Source organism: Sylvia atricapilla, chromosome 10, assembly GCF_009819655.1.
Source record: "Sylvia atricapilla isolate bSylAtr1 chromosome 10, bSylAtr1.pri, whole genome shotgun sequence".
Lineage (NCBI taxonomy): Eukaryota > Metazoa > Chordata > Aves > Passeriformes > Sylviidae > Sylvia > Sylvia atricapilla.
In genome coordinates this window covers 17,031,986-17,049,796 of record NC_089149.1, presented here as the reverse complement: position 1 = coordinate 17,049,796, position 17,811 = coordinate 17,031,986, and the positions used below count along the sequence as shown (strand labels likewise).

The 17,811-nt window shown below is 44.4% G+C and overlaps 1 protein-coding gene across 1 annotated transcript in view; it reads right to left on the bottom strand.

Annotated features, from left to right (window-relative positions):
- The window catches only part of PAK2 (p21 (RAC1) activated kinase 2), a 42,416-nt gene extending 27,047 nt beyond the window's left edge, over positions 1-15,369 (bottom strand). Inside the window, exon 1 of the mRNA XM_066326150.1 lies at positions 15,183-15,369. The gene's annotated coding sequence lies outside the window, so the exon portion shown is untranslated. The remainder of the gene's footprint in view (positions 1-15,182) is intronic.
- Positions 15,370-17,811: the final 2,442 nt, after the last annotated feature.

The following is a 17,811-nucleotide window of genomic DNA, read 5'->3' as shown; positions in this document are numbered from 1 at the left end:
ACATTGGCTACTGCTTGGAAAAAGAAACCAAAATAAAACACATCCAGGTTAGAGCTGCTTGATAAAATGTCCCTAAATTCCTGCTCCTGGCACACAATACAGTGCTTTACACTGATATCTGAGGAGCCAGTGCTGAATCAGTGAAATACATCAAATAAATCTGTCACAGGAGCCTCAGAGAGCTGCCAGCTGAACTCAGCTCTTCACTGCGGGTAAATATTCCTCAGCTCATTTATACTATCAGCAGCATAACACAGAAGGAGCAGCACAAATATCACATTTAAGTACATTTGACAGAGCTGACCAAAAAGGAGGAATAACAAATTTGGGGCTACCAAAGCATTCAGAAACAACCACTTTGCTTTTGATGTGCCACTACAGCTGCAGGACACTTTTGGGACAACACCTGAATTACAAAACACTCAGGCCATGCACACAGCTTGAAGGCAACACAGCGAAATTGTCTGTGGTCTGACAGAAGGAACTGAAGAAAAGAGAATGGGCCAAAAAAAAAGGAAGGGCTGCTGGTGAGTGTCCCTGCAGAGTACACTAGGTTTGAGAAGAGTGAGTTACCACTGCAGCATCTCCAGGCAGCAGCTTCACCACTTCCAGGAGGGCCTTATGGGGCCACTGGCAACACTTGTCACTGCATGTGAGACAACCACAAACAGAGCAGAGGAAAAGAGCAACGGAGAGTCCGGGAAACAAATCTCCAAGGCAGATGGTGTCACGTGAAAAGGGCACAGAGCCAGCAAGAACAATACAAGAGTTAGTGTGTGATTCTCCAAGGAAAGACTGGTGTGACAAGGCAGATTTAAGATAGTCATGTCCCACTCTTACTCTGTATTATAAAAATCTTTGCTGAAAATACCGGGTGACACATTCCCACTGCCCCAGGCCTACAGTGGTTTTGGTAGTTTGCTTAAACACAGCCGATCAATACCTGAAAAATCACCATACTGGAAGAGATGAGACTTGATGCTTCATTACTCTGGAAAAGAGGTGCTGTTTCAAAGTGGAGATTGGAGGGCTGCTGACTTCATCAGATATTCAATTTTCTTAGATCAAACAGACTTTTGAGTCCAAAAACAGAACGAAAAGCCTCCAAGGGTATTCTTCTTTTCTCCCTGCCCCCCTCCTTTTTTTCAAAGGCTCCTGTTGAGCAATAGATTTCCTGTGATTAGCTCACTTAGTGCTGATTATAGCTCACTTCCTCTCAGGGATTAGCAGAAAGCAGCTTTCTGACAAGTTTTTATTCAGATGGTGCTACCTAGCCACAGCTTCCTGCCCCATCACTAACAGCCTCTTAGTTCAGCAGCTCAACAGCTTGAAATTATTTCACTGCAGCAGAAAAATTCACAAAGCCAGCACATCTCAGACTGTCTTCTCCATGAAAAACAAAACAAGCCTTTTGGGATGTCTAGCTTTCCAACTTGAAGCATTTGGATCCACGAGATTTATTTAATCAGATCCAAAAAGGAGTTTCCTGGAACAGAATGAGACTACCTTCAGAGACTGAAAATACTTATCATTTCAACTGAGAAAACTGTGCAAAAAAAACCCAGCAGAGGCAGACAAAGAATTGCTTTCTTGCAGACTTGGCAAACGTAGTCCCAGATCTTCTGCCTGCCAAGAGAGGACTCATACAAAAGCATGGACAAGAGAAATTCTGATAGTGGCCAGGAAGAGCCAGTGGGATCATCTGTTCACCTACAGTTAGTGGAAATACTTGCAGATGCTCCAAAGCAACACAGCGCTCAGAGTCACCCCTCCTCTGGAAAAGCAGGTACCAGGGACATGCTGGAACCTCTCCTTCCAGATTTAGGGGGTCTCAGAAAAGACGATTTGGTCAATGCCAAACCACACACCGAGGAAAAACAAGTTATTTTTATTTAGCTTTTCTTTACAGGGAGCGCAGAGGAACCTACGCTATCCTAAAATACCCCGAACAAGCTCAGATCCTCTGATACACAACCACAAACAGGCAAGACACTCACCCTTCAGATGATGCAGTTGAGAGAACAGCTGACAAACACTCCCCCCCCAAAAAAAAAGAGAAATAAAAAATACCTGAGACAAACCAATTTGTCATTAAGGTTTACAAAGGGACACAGTAACCAAACCAATTGCCATGAAGTTTATAAACAGGTCAGGTCCCTCCTTGCCACCTTTCCTTTACTGCTACAGGTGGCACAGGAAACACATAATATTCCTACTCTTAACAAGGGTGTAGGAAAATCTCTGCCTGATTTGGCAAAATCCGACTGGATGACACACAGAACATACCCAGCTAAATTCTTTCCAATTTGTCTTTTTCCAACCCATTAATTTCCTTACGATTTTTGCTGTGTCACACAAATAGAAGAGAAACATAGCACACATAACTGCTGTTTAATGGCCAAGTGATAAAGAGATTTGAGAGAAAAAAAGAAGATAAAATCACGGTTGAGTGGAAGAAATTTAAAAAGCAGAGAGGAAATTATCTTCAGCACAAAGGAAGGAATAGCCAAAACTGTAATAGATGTGCTTACCACGAACTAAGTTACGCAAGACAAATACCCTACTGAGGGGTATTTCAAAGGATTCCTAAGGCTTCCTAGGGGAAAATATTCTTCAAACCCATTGCCAAAATCCATTACAACCTGGAGCAATGATTGACTCCATAAGGCTCTGAGCAGATGTGCAAAGTCTTGCATTGAAAATGAGCAAGCAGGCTGCAAAATGTCATTTTTGAAATCAAAAGAGATCTCAGTCTTTTGAGGAGAATCATGACTGAAAAAAATAAACATCAAAAATCTGAGTAGGCCCAGACTACTGCCAAGAGTCCTGATAAAAGCCCATTAGTAATAGCAGATTTAAGCAAATTAACAATATTTGGCTCACTGAATACTGGGGCCACCTGTAAGCTGTGATTCATCTTCACATTGTCCCTTGAACCCTGCAGAGCACTCAACACCCACCCAAGTCATCACTTCTGCTTCGTGAAATAAATGTGGCTCTGCTGAACTGTGATGGCATTTTACCACCAGCAAACCAGGAACCTTTTTTTGCCTCTGAAAGACCTCAACCACCACAGGTGACAGTACCAGATGGGCTGCAGAAGTGACTTCCCAACTGCCTTGATTTCCCATTTCCCCTGAATGCGGCAAGAAAACTCATTTTGGAAGGCAGCTGATGACAGCAGCACACAGAAACAAGCCAGAGGGATGAGCTGATGGACAGAAATGTCCATTCCCACCTTTCTCCGAGGCAGCCCTTGCAGGAACACAGAGGTCTAAGGAGCGTGGTAGAGGAGGAATGAAATCCAGAGGCATCCAAGGGATCCATTCCCACCCTCTGCCGCAGGGCTGAGGAGTTGCCACCTATCCACCAAATTCAGGGCATGCTCCATTTTATCCAGCCTGCAGCCAGAGTTTTCCTTCAAGGAACCATTGTGTAAAGATGCATAATGATAATACGTGCTCCAAGGTGTCTGAACCAGCCTGTTCAGAGCTGAACAAGGAAATTATCTTTCTTCTGCCTACTGAAAATCCTGAGTCAACTAAAGGCAGACAAGGCAGCCCCGGCAGCAGGAACAGCACATGCAAATCCATGAGTCGGGGTGTTCGTGCTTACTCATATTTCACCACCTAGCAGACACTTTTCAGCCTTTATTTTTATAGCTGAGGTTTTCTAAAGATCAAAGGAGAATAGGGAAAAGGGCAAGTATGGAAAGTTTACAAGAAAACTTAAAAAAAAAAAAAAAAAGAAAAAAAAAAAAAAAGGTCTGCATCTCATTGTTGAGATTCTCTCTTAATTAAAGCTGACATTTATGGCCAGGGAGGAACCACACATTCCAGAGCAAAAGCTATTTGACTAAAGGCTGCCCTGCATGAGGCACCTGTACAGCTTGGTGCATTTCTGTGTTAATAACAGCATTCCCAGCTCTCTAACCTGGAGATTCACCATGCAACAGAGCTCTAAAAACCTCAGGCTGCTGGCAAAGTGCAGAAGGGTCACCAGTAACTCCAACATAGAATGAAAGTGCTTTTTAAAACTTTTTTTTTAACTGCCAGAAATATTATTTGGCAATGGTAAGACAAGGCTATGGCTTCCCCATCCAGATTTAGAGGTAACTGGAAAAAGAAGAGGTAACACAAAGTATGTATGAGGATGGCAAAACCAGAAAGAATCCAAGGTTAAGGGATCTGGCACTCCCTCATCACACTGGTAGAGCTGGTAAGTGTCAGCTAAGGGAAAAAGGAATAATAAGGGAGAAGACAAAGAGGAAAGATGAAATGTCTCCCTCCAGATAAGCTCTTTTACACAGGCACTCAGAATAGAGCTCTTTGTTTCTCTCTAGTGGCTGCCCAGGGCTTGCTCCAGCCGCAGTAACCATTGGATAGTGGGAATTTCAGCTCAGCTGAGCAATCCTGGGGCCAAACCCTTCATTTCTTCCTACAGGAGTGCCAACCTGCCACAAAACGCCCCAGGGGGAAAGTCCCAGAGGACACAAGCAGCTGACTGGATAGTCAGAGCCCCTGGAAAAGGTTCACCAGCTTACTGAAACCCCTACAGGACACAAGCTCAAGATGCCTCCTTTCTCATACCCACACTGGACACAAATCCAGCAGAGAGCAAAGGCTTCAAGAATTAAATGCAGGAGCTGTAAATACCAAAACCACTTGAGCACGGAAATAACAACCCCCCACGCCCAAGAGATGGCTTTGGTGGACACAGCTTATTTCCCAAGCATATTCCAGCCACACTACACAGAAACTAGAGATCATTTCTCCTGGGAGAGCTCTATTGCATTTGTGTCACAACAGACTACACTGACTTCTTCACACATGGAAACTTCTCCAGGAATCGGGCTCCCTGCAGCATCCTGCTTCTGCACCAGGAGGTTCACTGCTGATAGCTGGGAAAGCTGTTTGTGGAAGGGACCATAAAGCCCGCCTCATTCCACCCCCACACCATGGGCATGGACACCTTCCACCACCTCAGGATGCTCCCAGTCCTGTCCAACCTGGCCTTGGACACTTCCAGGGATGGGGCAGCCACAGCTTCTCTGGGCAGCTGTGCCAGGGCCTCACCACCCTCAGAGGGAAGAGTTTCTTCCCAACATCGCATCTAAATCTCCCCCCTTTCATTCTAAAACTATTTCCCGCTGTATTACTGCAATCTGCCTGTGTAAAAAAAAAAAGTCTCTCCCTGTTTTTATTAATCCCCCTTTAGACACTGGAAGGTATTCCCTGGAGCCTTCTCTTCTCCAGGCTGGAGACCCCCAGCTCTATCAGCCTGCGTTCATGGCAGAGAAACTCCAGCTCTCGGAGCATCTCCACAGTCTCCTCTGGACTTACTTTAGCAGGTCCATGTTTCTTCTGCTGAGGACTCCAGAGCAGGATGCAAAATTCCTCCCCAGTGGGATCTTCTAATTAAATGAAAATGCAACACATTCAGGAAGGGTCACTCCAATATTTCCCTGCCAACAGCAGCTCAGGATGAAACCAGATCTTAGTAAAATACTTGCAGAGCTCAGCGGTGAAACCTCGCTCACACTTCTGCCACAGCATCTACACAAGTGTTTCAAGACAGTCACATCTTCCTTACACTGATGAGGTTTGAAGTTTTACAGATTTTATACAAGGACACAACCCTTGTTTTGTTTTTTTTTCCTGGCATATTTAGGTCGGTTAAGAGAGGTGAAGTACCTAGATGAGGTATACAACCAATTCTGCAGCCAGGGCAGAGCACCCCAGGCAACCCCTTCCCCATTATTGCAAGCCAAAATAAACAGTACCAAGAGCACAAAGCTCAGCTGCCACAAACTCAAATTATCCTGAATACTCAGACACAATGCTGAACATTAGACCTGGATTCCTCAACAGAAAGACAAAATACTGTAATAATGTTTTCCTTTAAAAAGGGGAAAAATGAGCAAGGCAGAGGTGCTCTGGAAATCACTTGCTGCAGTTCATACTCCAGTACTCCTGTTGTGACACTGCCAGAGTTTTCCTTGTGTGCTCTCACAGATTTTCTGATTTAAAATTACTTGCATACATACAACTAACACATTCACTTACAGCTTAATGCAGCAAATTCCCTGAAAATTGGAGTAATGATCTTGTATGCCTTTCAGGGAGTCAGAGCACTCATTTGGACACGTGGAAATAACAATTTCCACGTAAAATACTGGCTGCCAGAATGAGTTTTTAAAAACTAACTTTCCAATTTTTCTTTTTTGAGTCGTTCCTAGTAAAACTACCTCTCTCACTCTTCTTGCCCATAAACAGGTTTTTATCTAAAGTGACAAAGAAAATTAATCCAAACCAACTAGAACTGGTACACAGGATACAAATCAAAATATATTAAACAGCAAAAAAAGCAGGAAACTGTATCATAATACAAAATATATAAATAATTCTTGTACTGATGTGGAAACTGATTTTTGCCAAGCCTACAGGACAAGTATAGGAGCCAGTAAGTAGGGAAAAAACATGAAAAGACTGAACGTTTGTGTTAATATGACTACCCCATACACTGCTTACAATTTGCAAATCTAATGTATCATAAAAATGCCCTAAACATAGATATTTAAATAAATGTACAATGCTTTAAATGCCAGTTTTGAGTGGTTAAATTAATTGAATTTTCAAAGTGATTTAATACATCCCACCCATATTAGTACACTTTCAGGGAGTTACTATCCATGGCTGTTTATATAGAATGCAGCAGCACCACAGCCACAAAAATTGATTTTACAGCTCAAGAACGAAATATTTTTTAAAAAATAAATATAAAAAATGAAGAACACAGTTACCAATTGAATAGACAGAAGGCCTGTGAAAACTACAACCAGACAGGATAACCAGCACCCTGGGAATCTGAAGAGCTTCCAAAGGAAGCTGTCAAGTTAAAATAATATTGAAGCAGCTGACAAAACATAATATTGCACTTAGAAAGCTGCAAAACACTTGAAAAAAATCTACTTATATTGTACAAATCCTGAGTTTAACACATAAGCAGACATAACTGTGCCTGCTCATTAAACAAGGAATGGCATTCCTATAGGCAGAATTAAAAGATTTCAGTGAAATAGGACAGGAGTAAAGCTCCAGAAAACGCATGTTCAGGAGGTTCAGGCATTTACACACCAAAAGGATGCAGTTCTCTCTTGTTCTACCTTATTATCTTGCCCCAGTAATAGCGGTGCAATTATAAAGCAGATGAAGATGTCTGTGAGGGTGAGACTGAACTCACATAAAACAGACCTCTAGGACCAAAGTCTGACATCCCTCTGGATGTCAGACACAACCTCAATGACACATGGAGGTGTCTGCCCATGATATCCTCACACACAGACACCACCCCAACTTAAAATTAAAACTATTTCTTTTAATAGAAATAAGAGAGACAGCACTTATCTGAGGGGTCTGAATTCCACTGCAAGGGATGTATGATGTACCTTATGGAAAAACATCAGACTGTTTGCCATCAGCACAAGAACTGAAGACAAATTACAGTGCTGCTTTGGCCTCCAGCCTCACGGAGCCCTCATCACAGAAGGGTGAGGGGAGCCAGCATTAATAATCCATTCCTTCAGCTAGAAGAATACAAACAGCAGCCCAAGCAAATCCTGGGCCACATCCCAGCTCCAAAACCCATTTAACAGAGTTCTCCCACTAAGCTGGTATCCATCTCAATGACACTGCAGTCACCACACTGGGCAATCCACATCACCCAGCACAACAATTTGATGCCTTCCAAATCTTCGTCTTTTAATTCACAACACCAGTAGCTGCTACCAGCAAGAGTGAACATAGAAACAAGAGCATAAAGCATTTTTGCTGCAACAAGTGAGCACAGAAGGCTTACACTTTTTGTGTTTATGAAAATCCAAGGGCATATATTTTTTAATTTAAAAAAAAAGCAATTATTCTCTTCATAAATTTTATTGTAACTATGGAAGAAGGGCATACCTTTAGAAGTGGTCAGCTTTCCAAGAGTTTGTCATCTAAAGGAAAATTTTCTCAGGTCCTTTCAATTGTTAAGAGAACAGGAAGCAAATTTCAGTAAGCCGTTTCAATAGAGTAAAACAGAAATAAAGATCTCTAATAAATTTGGCAGCAAAGACAGAACCCACAGAATTATCAGTCTGAGCAGCCCCTTGCCACCAGGGGCCCATCATCCACTGTTGAGCAGCTGCCTCATCCCTGGAAGTGTCTAAGGCCAGGCTGGACAGGGCTGGGAGTAACCTGGGACAGCGGGAGGTGTCCCTGCACCTGGCAGAGGGTGGGACTGGATGGGCTTTAAGGTCCCTTCCAACCCAAACCATCCTGAGATTCTACAACCAGATATGTGTGAGAGCAGAAACAGCGAGTGAGAAACCAAAATAAGGCACTGATGGCATCCTCATCTCATCTAGGAAATTAAAAACGTGACCAAGAGAAAGGGACAATAAAGACCCACAATAAAGACCCACAATAAAGGGATTGATGAGTTATTTGACAAAACCTTTCAGGGTTGGGCAGCAAAAGCTGCTACAGGATAGCACAGGATACGTGATCAGTCTTGCTAAGCAGAGCAGAGTGGAATGAAAGTCACATCTACTTCAAATCTTGACCAAGATCCTCGAAACAAAGACTTCCCCAGTCCAGATGTGTTTGAATTTAGAAAGCTGGCGTCATGCTCTGGTCCCGGGGCTTTGGAAGTGCTGAGGAAGTAAAGTGCATCCACCATCACTCTCTCAGCCAAGCACGAGAGGGCAAAAAGGTACTGCCAAAGACTTACAGCCAAAGATCTTCAATCCCAGAGCAAGAAAGATCTCCAAGGAGCTCTGCCCAAAGAGTAACAAGATAAAATTCAATGCTATTCATGTGTATGACAGGTATCTCTTCACAGCAATGAGGGAATTTTAAAAAAAGTCCTTTAAATCTTGATGATGTTTGTAAAAATTTCGTTTTGCAGATGTAACTGTCATCACTACCATAAATTAAACCAAATTAAAAATCATTTACTCTCAGTATTTTCATTTATCCTTCATTCTTTCAGTTTATTCCCTAACTCTTCTGATTTTTTTAAGACACTAGAATTTTATTATATGAGATGCTCCAAGCTCTAGTCAGATTGATGTGAGTGTATAGGTTCAGCAGAAGTCTTAACTTCTTCCACAGTGAAACTCCATCCAGGTTTAGCAAGACTGAGTACATTTCCTCGTGCTGCAAAAAGACTTTCCAGCATGCACACAACAAGCCAAGGAGAATGAGAATTATGCCTCTCAGAAGTAAAATATTTTACAATGGAATAATTACTAATGAACAAGGAAATAAAATACATCACAACCACACATTAAAACACACGGTCGTGCTTGCAAAGAAACCACCCAAACCAGGTCTGCTGAACTATCTAGAATTTTTGTTTTTCATTTCCAGCAGCTACCTGGGAAAATAATCAAAATCTCGACACCTATTTCCTCTAAATATATATATATATATATATATATATATATATATATATATATATATATATATATAAAATCCCTGTAAATAGGCCCAAAAGGGCTGAAAAGAAAAAGCAGCAATCACAAAAGCAATGAGTTCTCAGCCAACACATACTTGGGTTACTGCGAAATAGCCTCATCCCAAAAATCTGGAGGAGGTACTTGCCTGAACTTCCTGGCTGCAGCAGTCAAGGCTCTCTTTGCCACAAAGAATTACTTCCTGAGCTTGGGCACTAGTATCAAAGAGCCTTAGCACGTTGGCATCAGATTAAAATTAACTGTTCTTGTTGCTAAACAGCTTTGAAAATCCCAGACTTCACTCTTCTCTTTGGTTTTTCCACTCTGGCGTAAAAGCAGAAAATATTTCAGACTTGGTGGTAATGCCCCAGCTCTGACAAATCAAAGATTTCACATAATTTATTGTTATAGTAGTGACAGCTAGCATTTCACACATCGAAAATAAAAGGCTGTTACAAAGCCAAAAAAACCATTTAACGACATTAGAGACCTATTTGCTACGCCACAGAAAACGATGGCAGTATTTTGTGAGATCTTGTTCATTTCTGTGCATGATCTGAAGCAGCATTCCCAAAAGCTCAGCAAACATGGGAAAAAGGCAGGAGGAGCAGAAAGCCAGACACGCTCCAAGGTTGTTACAAACCATTAGTGTCAGATCACTCAGCAACATTCCCAAGCCAAGTTTAACATCAGGGATTCCTTTTCCAGCAGTCAATTCCCTGATGTGAATCCCCACATGCACTGATGCACAGAGGGACTTTGGGATGACTGGAATAACTGGTTTGGGGTCGGGGGAGGGCAAAAACCAAACTGTGGCTGGTGCCACTTGCCCAGGTGGCCTCAACTAACAACTTCACCGTCACGTATTTTTGTCAAAATTAATGCCAGCAGGTGGATTTAATGTCCTGGTAAAATCTCAAGCAGTCAGCTTATTTAACATAAGCATAAAATACCAAGTTCACCTTTTGAGTAATGGTTTTGAGTTGTAAAAGCTATTCACTTTCAAACGTGAACATCACTTACTAAATAACTGGTTATTTTTCACTGTAAAGCAGATCATTCACAAGCTGAAGCCTCTGCCAATGAGCTATTTCCACAAGAATCTGCCCAGCCAGGTCCTGCCTGGAGCCCAGATCCCCAGATCCCTTTAAACAGCTTTTTGCTGTAGACAGGCTTAGGGGAAAGATACTGTCATTCTTCCAGGTTCTCACTTTACTGAAGACCTTTTCAAAAGGAAATGGGTTAAATACTCAAAGATGACTTTAAAAAGCACCCTCCAGAAGCAGCTTTTTCTTGCTCTTGTCCAGGAGACACCTCTGCTAACTAAAGCAGCTCTTAAATGACTATAAATGAAAAACTAATGCAACGTAGAGCAGAAAACACCCCCTTTATAAAAGAAACCCCACACTACCGATAACTCTAATTTTACTCATTAAAGAAGCTGTGGGAAAGGTGACAGTGGGTACACACCGAGTCAAACATCCAGCACCTAAACAGGAAGCAGAAAACTTCAGGGGGAAAAAAAAGTAGAAGTTGAACTGGAAAAACTTTTCAGTGTATTTCCATTCCTTACTACACCTGCCAGCTGCCCTGGCTCTGATTCACATGATGTTAAATCCCTCACTTTACACTGAACAGCACTTAAATCACACACACAACTGCCCCAATATGCTCCTTCCTACAGATGCTCTGCTGTTAAATCAAACTACAGAACTAAAAATAATTAAACCTGTCTTATCAAAGTTACTCCTTTCAAGATATAAAACAACTTCTGCTAATTAGCTGAGAGAACAGCCTTGACCTAAGAGTCAAATATCACTCAGGTTTGGGCTACACCAACTCCAGTGCTGGGCTCAGATCTTTTGGGAAACAATGACCTATCCATTATACAAAGCCCTCTGTATTTCCCTGAGTATTCAAAATACTCTATTTCTCTGGTAAAATGTATTCATTCTAAAAATTTTAAGCATCAATACATCATTAGCAGCTGAAGCGAAGATTTTTAAAAGCATTTTTAAATTCACAAACAGAAATTAGATATATCCATCTGAGAATTTCAAAATCCACTTGTTTTCCCCGAAGGCAAAGAATTGCCTCACCAATTTTTGGAGCATTTCAATGTACAGTAACCTTTAGAGAGCATGAGGAATTCCTACTATGAATTCACGGTGTGTCTAATCTAAATTAATCTCAACAGAAAACCTGAAACTCAGTTTTAAGTCATCTTCTTAGCACTTACATCCCTGCCTGCCAGGTGAGACATTTTCAAAGCCTGCTTAATCCCCATTTCCAGCTGAGAAAATAGAAAGAAGCTGAGAAAACATTAAGAATGATCCCCTTAAAAAACCGGCAAGTCAGGTAGAGAACTAGGACCAAAACCAGCATTTCCAGCTCTCAGTGACAGACACTGCCCACTACATCAGACAAAATACAAACACTAAAGTGTGTATTTTCCCTTGAAAGGAAACCACTTTAACAGCTTTAAGTTAAACGATGCTCTGAGCTCTCACGAATCTTGAACAGTGAAGTAAGGCTTGAACTAAACCATTGCGCTCCATTTGCACTTCATACCTGGTGGGTCACTAGGAGATTTCTTCCACCAGAGAAGACCTACTACCTCTTACCACCTGCATTTAAATGCAAATAAGAGCTTTCAAAAAGAGCTTATCAAGCTCAAGACACAGGAAAGCACAGCACGATAAGAATCCTGAGGCCTCCAGGGAACGCTGCAGCGTTTCCTTGCTAAAATGAACCAGTGCCCTGCCCAAGGACTTCTTGTCCTTTGCCCCCAGGTGAGAGCTCTGGACTCTTCCCCACCTACTGCTGAGAGCTGGCAGAAGATGCTGCCTCCTCCATGACGCCGTCCTGGTGAAACTACCCCTGCCAAGAGGCAGAACCAATCCAGCCCGGCATTAACTGGACTTTATTCCTCCTTGGAGCCAGCTTGGCAGCTCGGCCTGGCACCCAGCTGACTGCTTATCTCCGGCAAGGCAAGCGGCAACCCGGGCAGTGGCAACGTCCAAGGTACCTGCAAAGGTTCAGCCCCTGGCACTGCCACAGAAACCTCCCCGAGAGGACACCCTGCCCTCCAAGGGGCCAGACACAACCATTTCGTTCTGGTTTAGGAGCTGCCTGCATGGAAACTGAAAATGGAGCATGGTACAGCCTTCTGAATCAATCCGAGACTGAAGGAGCGCCTTTGCTTTGATCACGTTTCCAGAAGAAGAGAAAGCTCCACAAACCCCTTGCTTCTGCCTTTTTCCGGCTGCCAGGAGCAATCAGAATGAATGTAATCCGTGGTGCCTGGCTCATGTCCCCGCTTCCATCTCCCCATGGCTGCCCTGGAGGCTCAGCTCCCTCCCAAAGCTGTGTCCCGGTGCTGGGAGCCAGGACTGGGAGCTGTGCTGCTGCTGCTCCCGGGCCGTCCGGAGCAGCCTCTGTGACTCGGGGTTGTTCGCAGAACAAAGAGCTGCTTCACAGACATGTCAGTAACTGTGTGTGCTGTGAGGAACGAGAAAATACTGGCACACAAACCTCAGAGCCCAGAAACCTCCCCGTGCACGAAACAGATAAAAGGGGGGAAAACCCAAACAAAACCAAACCAAGACAGATGTGAGGGCTCTGAAGCAGAAGTATCTTACTAATAACACACACACGTAGTCTGGGGTCCCTACAGCTTTTCTTGTCACAAGAACAAAACCTGCAGCATCAACCAATGCTCTTAATTCTGAAGTTATCTTGAAACCACACGTACTTGAATAATTTCCCCCTTTTAACACAACCCAAACGCTGACCAACAACAATGCAAGCACACCTGGGATTTTAAAACTGCATTAATTTTAAAAGGTGCCCAATGTGGTTGAAGCATCCACCCACCTACCCCAGCATCCAGCCCAGAGAGGGAGCACGAGCAGGTGCCTCCGGGAATAAAATCCCACTGCTGGCCAAAGGTCCAAGCTGTATCCCAGTGCAAATTTCATCCCAGTAAATCAGCCTCTGACAAGCAGCTGCCCAGCAGAGCACAAGCCTCAGATGCACTCAGATGCTGCATGGTGATAAAAAGTGCAAAATACACAGACAGAGCCAATATTCCACAGTTAACAGTCTGAGATTTTTGTTTTAACCACCACCTCTGTACAAATTTGAGCCAAATTGCATATGCAACAGAAAATCCAAGCTATTCTCCCTCAAGCATTTCTGTCCTGGCCTCCAGAACTGCAATATCCAACCAGTGAACTCTACAGTGAGGTTTTTCCTGCCTCTAAAATACATTACCCAGAGCATTTTGTTTAAAGTGCTCATACTATCTCAAAGATTCTGCTCAAAAACTCATAAAACAACGACTTTGCATTTTTGTATTTCTACTTTCCTTCTATTTCAATATGTAGTGACCAGCAGTTCCCTGGTAACATATGTTTTAACCTCCTTCCACAATATCCCTGTAAGTTTAATTACTTCTGTCTCTAAAATGAACAAACTGAAGCACAAAGTAGCTAATCTCTGTTTTTTTAGGGAGATATACCACCCCAGGACTCTTGTAATGAGGACACCCTAATTCAAAGAAAAATCCCAGACCCTCTAGAGTGGCCAGTGCTTTTTGAAGTATTAAGAGAAAAAAAAAAAACCAAAAACAACCCAACACCAAAAAATAGGCAAAACCAGAGAAAGACAGAAGTAATAAAAAACTTCTCAGTATACCATGTTTGAATTGCACCTAACACTGCTATTACTGCACAACTCCCAAAGCGGTGTTTATGTTACATATCCAGACATCACTGGCCATAGGGACGCTCGTGAACTGGTTTATTTTGGCTACAGCAAAGCACAGCCTCGCTCCTCGAAAGCAGCTGATGAACTCTCTGCTCCTAAATCAGCCTTTGGGCACTTGCCACATGAACCAGGCTGGATCCAACTTTTCTCTCCTCACTCCCCACTGTCATTAACCTACTAAGAATATATTTACATCAGATATTAGCAAGAAATTGCTCTCTGTGAGGGTGGTGAGGCCATGGCACAGTTTGCCCAGAGAAGCTGTGGCTGCTCCATCCCTGAAGTGTCCCAGGCCAGGTTGGATGGGGCTTGGAGAAATCTGGGATAGTGGAAGTTGTCCCTGCCCACGGCAGGGGGTGGGACTGGGTGGACTTTAAGGTCCCTTCCAACATCAACCATCCCGCATTTCTGTGATTCTAACCCATCCTGCTTGGCATTGACGGGACAAACACCAAAACCAGCCACGGAAACGGGACAGAATCCCAGAGAGCTGTGAGGGCAGACGGTGCGGGGACCATGGAGCAGCCCTTTTCACGGGGAAGGAAAGGCGCGGGCCCTCGCACACCCGGGGCCAGCGGGGCTCTGACAGCCCTGGGCCCGGAGCTCCCCGCAGTACCTCCCAAGAGCGGCCATCCCGGCCGCGCCCCGCGATGTGCCCGGCGCTGGCCCCGCTGCCCGGGGCCCGCAGCGCCCGGCGCGGCGCTGTGGAGGCCGGGGGCCGAGGCGGGGCCCGCAGGAAGCGGGGCCGAGCGGCGGGGCCCGCAGGACGCGGGGCCGGGCCGGAGTGAGCGGGCTGAGAGCGAGGGAAGGAGCGACGGGCGATCCGCGCCCCGGGCGCCCCCGCCGCAGGCCCGGCACGGTCGGGGCCGCACAAAGAGCGGGGAGCGCGGCCGGCAGGTGCGAGCGGACTCACCGGGTGGGGCGGCGCCGCCGCCTCGGCGGACGGACGAGGGCCGGACGGAGCGGAGCGGGGCGGAGCGGGGCGGAGCGGGGCTGAGCGGGGCTGAGCGGGGCGGCGGCGGCGGCGCGACCGGGAGCCGGCGGGGCGGCGGCGGGGCCGGAGGGGAAGCGGAACCGCCGCGCGTGGCCACAGCCCGCGGGGGCGGGGGCGGGGCGGAGCATTGCCGCGGGGGCACCGCCCGCCGTGCGCCGGAAACCGCGTCACCGCGGGGCCTGACGGGAGTTGTAGTCCGCTCCTTGCTGATGGGGAATGTCTTTTATGCATATAAACTACATGTAGTATGTATGGTTATTTTCTTAATTATAAATTTTAATGTATCAAATATATTCTGTTTATCTGGACCAGAGTCAGAGAAAAATAAAAGAGCCTGACAGCATTAAAAATTAATTATATGTATATTATATACAAAAATAATATTTATAATACATGTTTTACAATAAACGTTATATATATTATGTGTGGTATAATAATATATATGGTATATAAAATACATCTAATGTATACATTGTATATAATAACAATATTATATATAACATAATATATATTTTTGGATAATGGATGCTATGCATAATATATGACATATAATAAATGTTGTAGCATTTATTATAGAATACATAAAATATATTATAAATAGCATTTATTATATAATATGCATTTATGTCGTTTTATTATATATGTTATATATAAAAATATATATTATATGTATAACATTTCTCTTTTTCTAGGCTGGTTCTCTTATCTTTCTCTGGCCGTGGACAACAACCAGCTGCAGGAGCCAAAGTCCACCACTCCAAAAAATCCAGCATCAAATCAAGCATCCATTTAAACTGTCTCTCCTCCACCCTTGCTTCTGTCTTGTAGTGCTTAAATTAGAATTTATTTCCTCAGTGCTTTGTTTTGTGAGGAAAGCCAGTCTGGCCCCACACAGGGTTTCTTGCTGTGTCTGAGTGTCTCCTCTAGGTCTGTCCTGGCTCAAGGAGGTGAACCCCACCCTTCCCCCGGAGTGTGGAGGTATTAGAACACCATGGGGCTTCATGGAATCACAGGATGTCCTGGGTTGGAAAGGACCTTAAAGCTCATCCCATTCCCTGCCATGGGCAGAGACAGCTTCCACCAGCCCAGGTTGCTCCAAGCCCCATCCAACCTGGCTTTGGACATTTCCAGGGATGGAGCAGCCACAGCTTCTCTGGGCATCCTGTTTGTGTTCCTCCTCTGTGCTCGGCTCTCTCTTCCTTTCGCACTGCAAGAGGCTCGTTTTGTATCTCCTGGGATTTCTCCGAGCTTCCACTTGGCCTGGGGGCTGGATCTCAGCTCCTCTGTCCATCCAGGTTTGAATCAACATCCAGTTTTCCTTTAGGAAGGAGCAGGACACACACCAGGCAGCTCCTCTTGCCCAGCTCTTGGGTGAACGAATCCACTGGCACCTCAATCCTCCATGCAGGTCCAGGCACATCTGAATTTCCAGCTTGTGGGTTCCAGCCAATACCTATTGGCTGTCTGCTCCCTCACTCTCCATAGAACCTCTGCAGAGCCACACAACACTCGTCCTTGCAGATATTTTCCAGGAACAGCATTCCCAAGTGACCCTGCCGTGCTGCTGAGGTGGCTCCACTCCAATCCCCTGCAGGCACAGCCATCCTTTCACGTCTCTTTCCATGTTTGCTACTTTACCTTTCTGGACCAGCTCAGCCACTGCTAATTCACCTCTGCAGCACCCCTGCAGAAGCCACAGCAGGTCTGTGGCTTCATCCTTCCCTCGGCTTTACTCTCCATACTCTGTGCTGTCTCAGCCTCATATTCCCAACCCTTTCAGCTCCAGCTCCATTTGCAGAATCCTGACTCCCCTCACACCCTTCTGTCTCCCTCCAAGGAACAGCTTTTTAATTAAACTAGGAAGGGTTTCTTGGGTTGTTTTGGGGGTTTTTTTTGTTGTTTTTTCGGGGTTTTTTGGGGGTGGGGTGGTTTTTTTTGTTATACCCATTTCTCTGTGATTCAGAAAGCCTAAATTCCCAACACAGCCTTTAACACCCCATCCCCTTTTCTTTCCTTGCTCTGATTCAGTCCTTACATATATTAAGGATGGGGATGTTTCTGTCCAACCCTTATGGCAGTGTTTTCTTGCCAAGTACTCCTGAATACCTCGTTCCTGCCTCCAAAACTGCCAGAATTTTTGCACAGGCCTTACAGCTCTTCCTCTGATAACTGCGATCCCTCTGGGGCTAGCACTTGAATCCTCCTGCATGGCACACCTGCTAAATTGTGTGCTGGCATAGTGACAGCAGTTTCTGCTCTCAGAGAGAGATTAACTGGCAAATTCCTCTGTAATTAACACTGCTATGGTTATCAGACTTATTTACAGCTAGCAAGGAAAAATGTGTCTGCTATATTTATAATACAAGTGCCGTGGATTTAAAAACAGCAGATATTTTCCACAACAAAAACCACCCCTTGTGAAGCTCTGCCATTCCTCTCATATTTTACATTAATCAGAATCAATTACTTAGGTTCAGTTGAAAAGGTGATTGATGGCAAAATCGATATATATACTTCACTTCTATATTTTTTCCACCTGCAACATTTT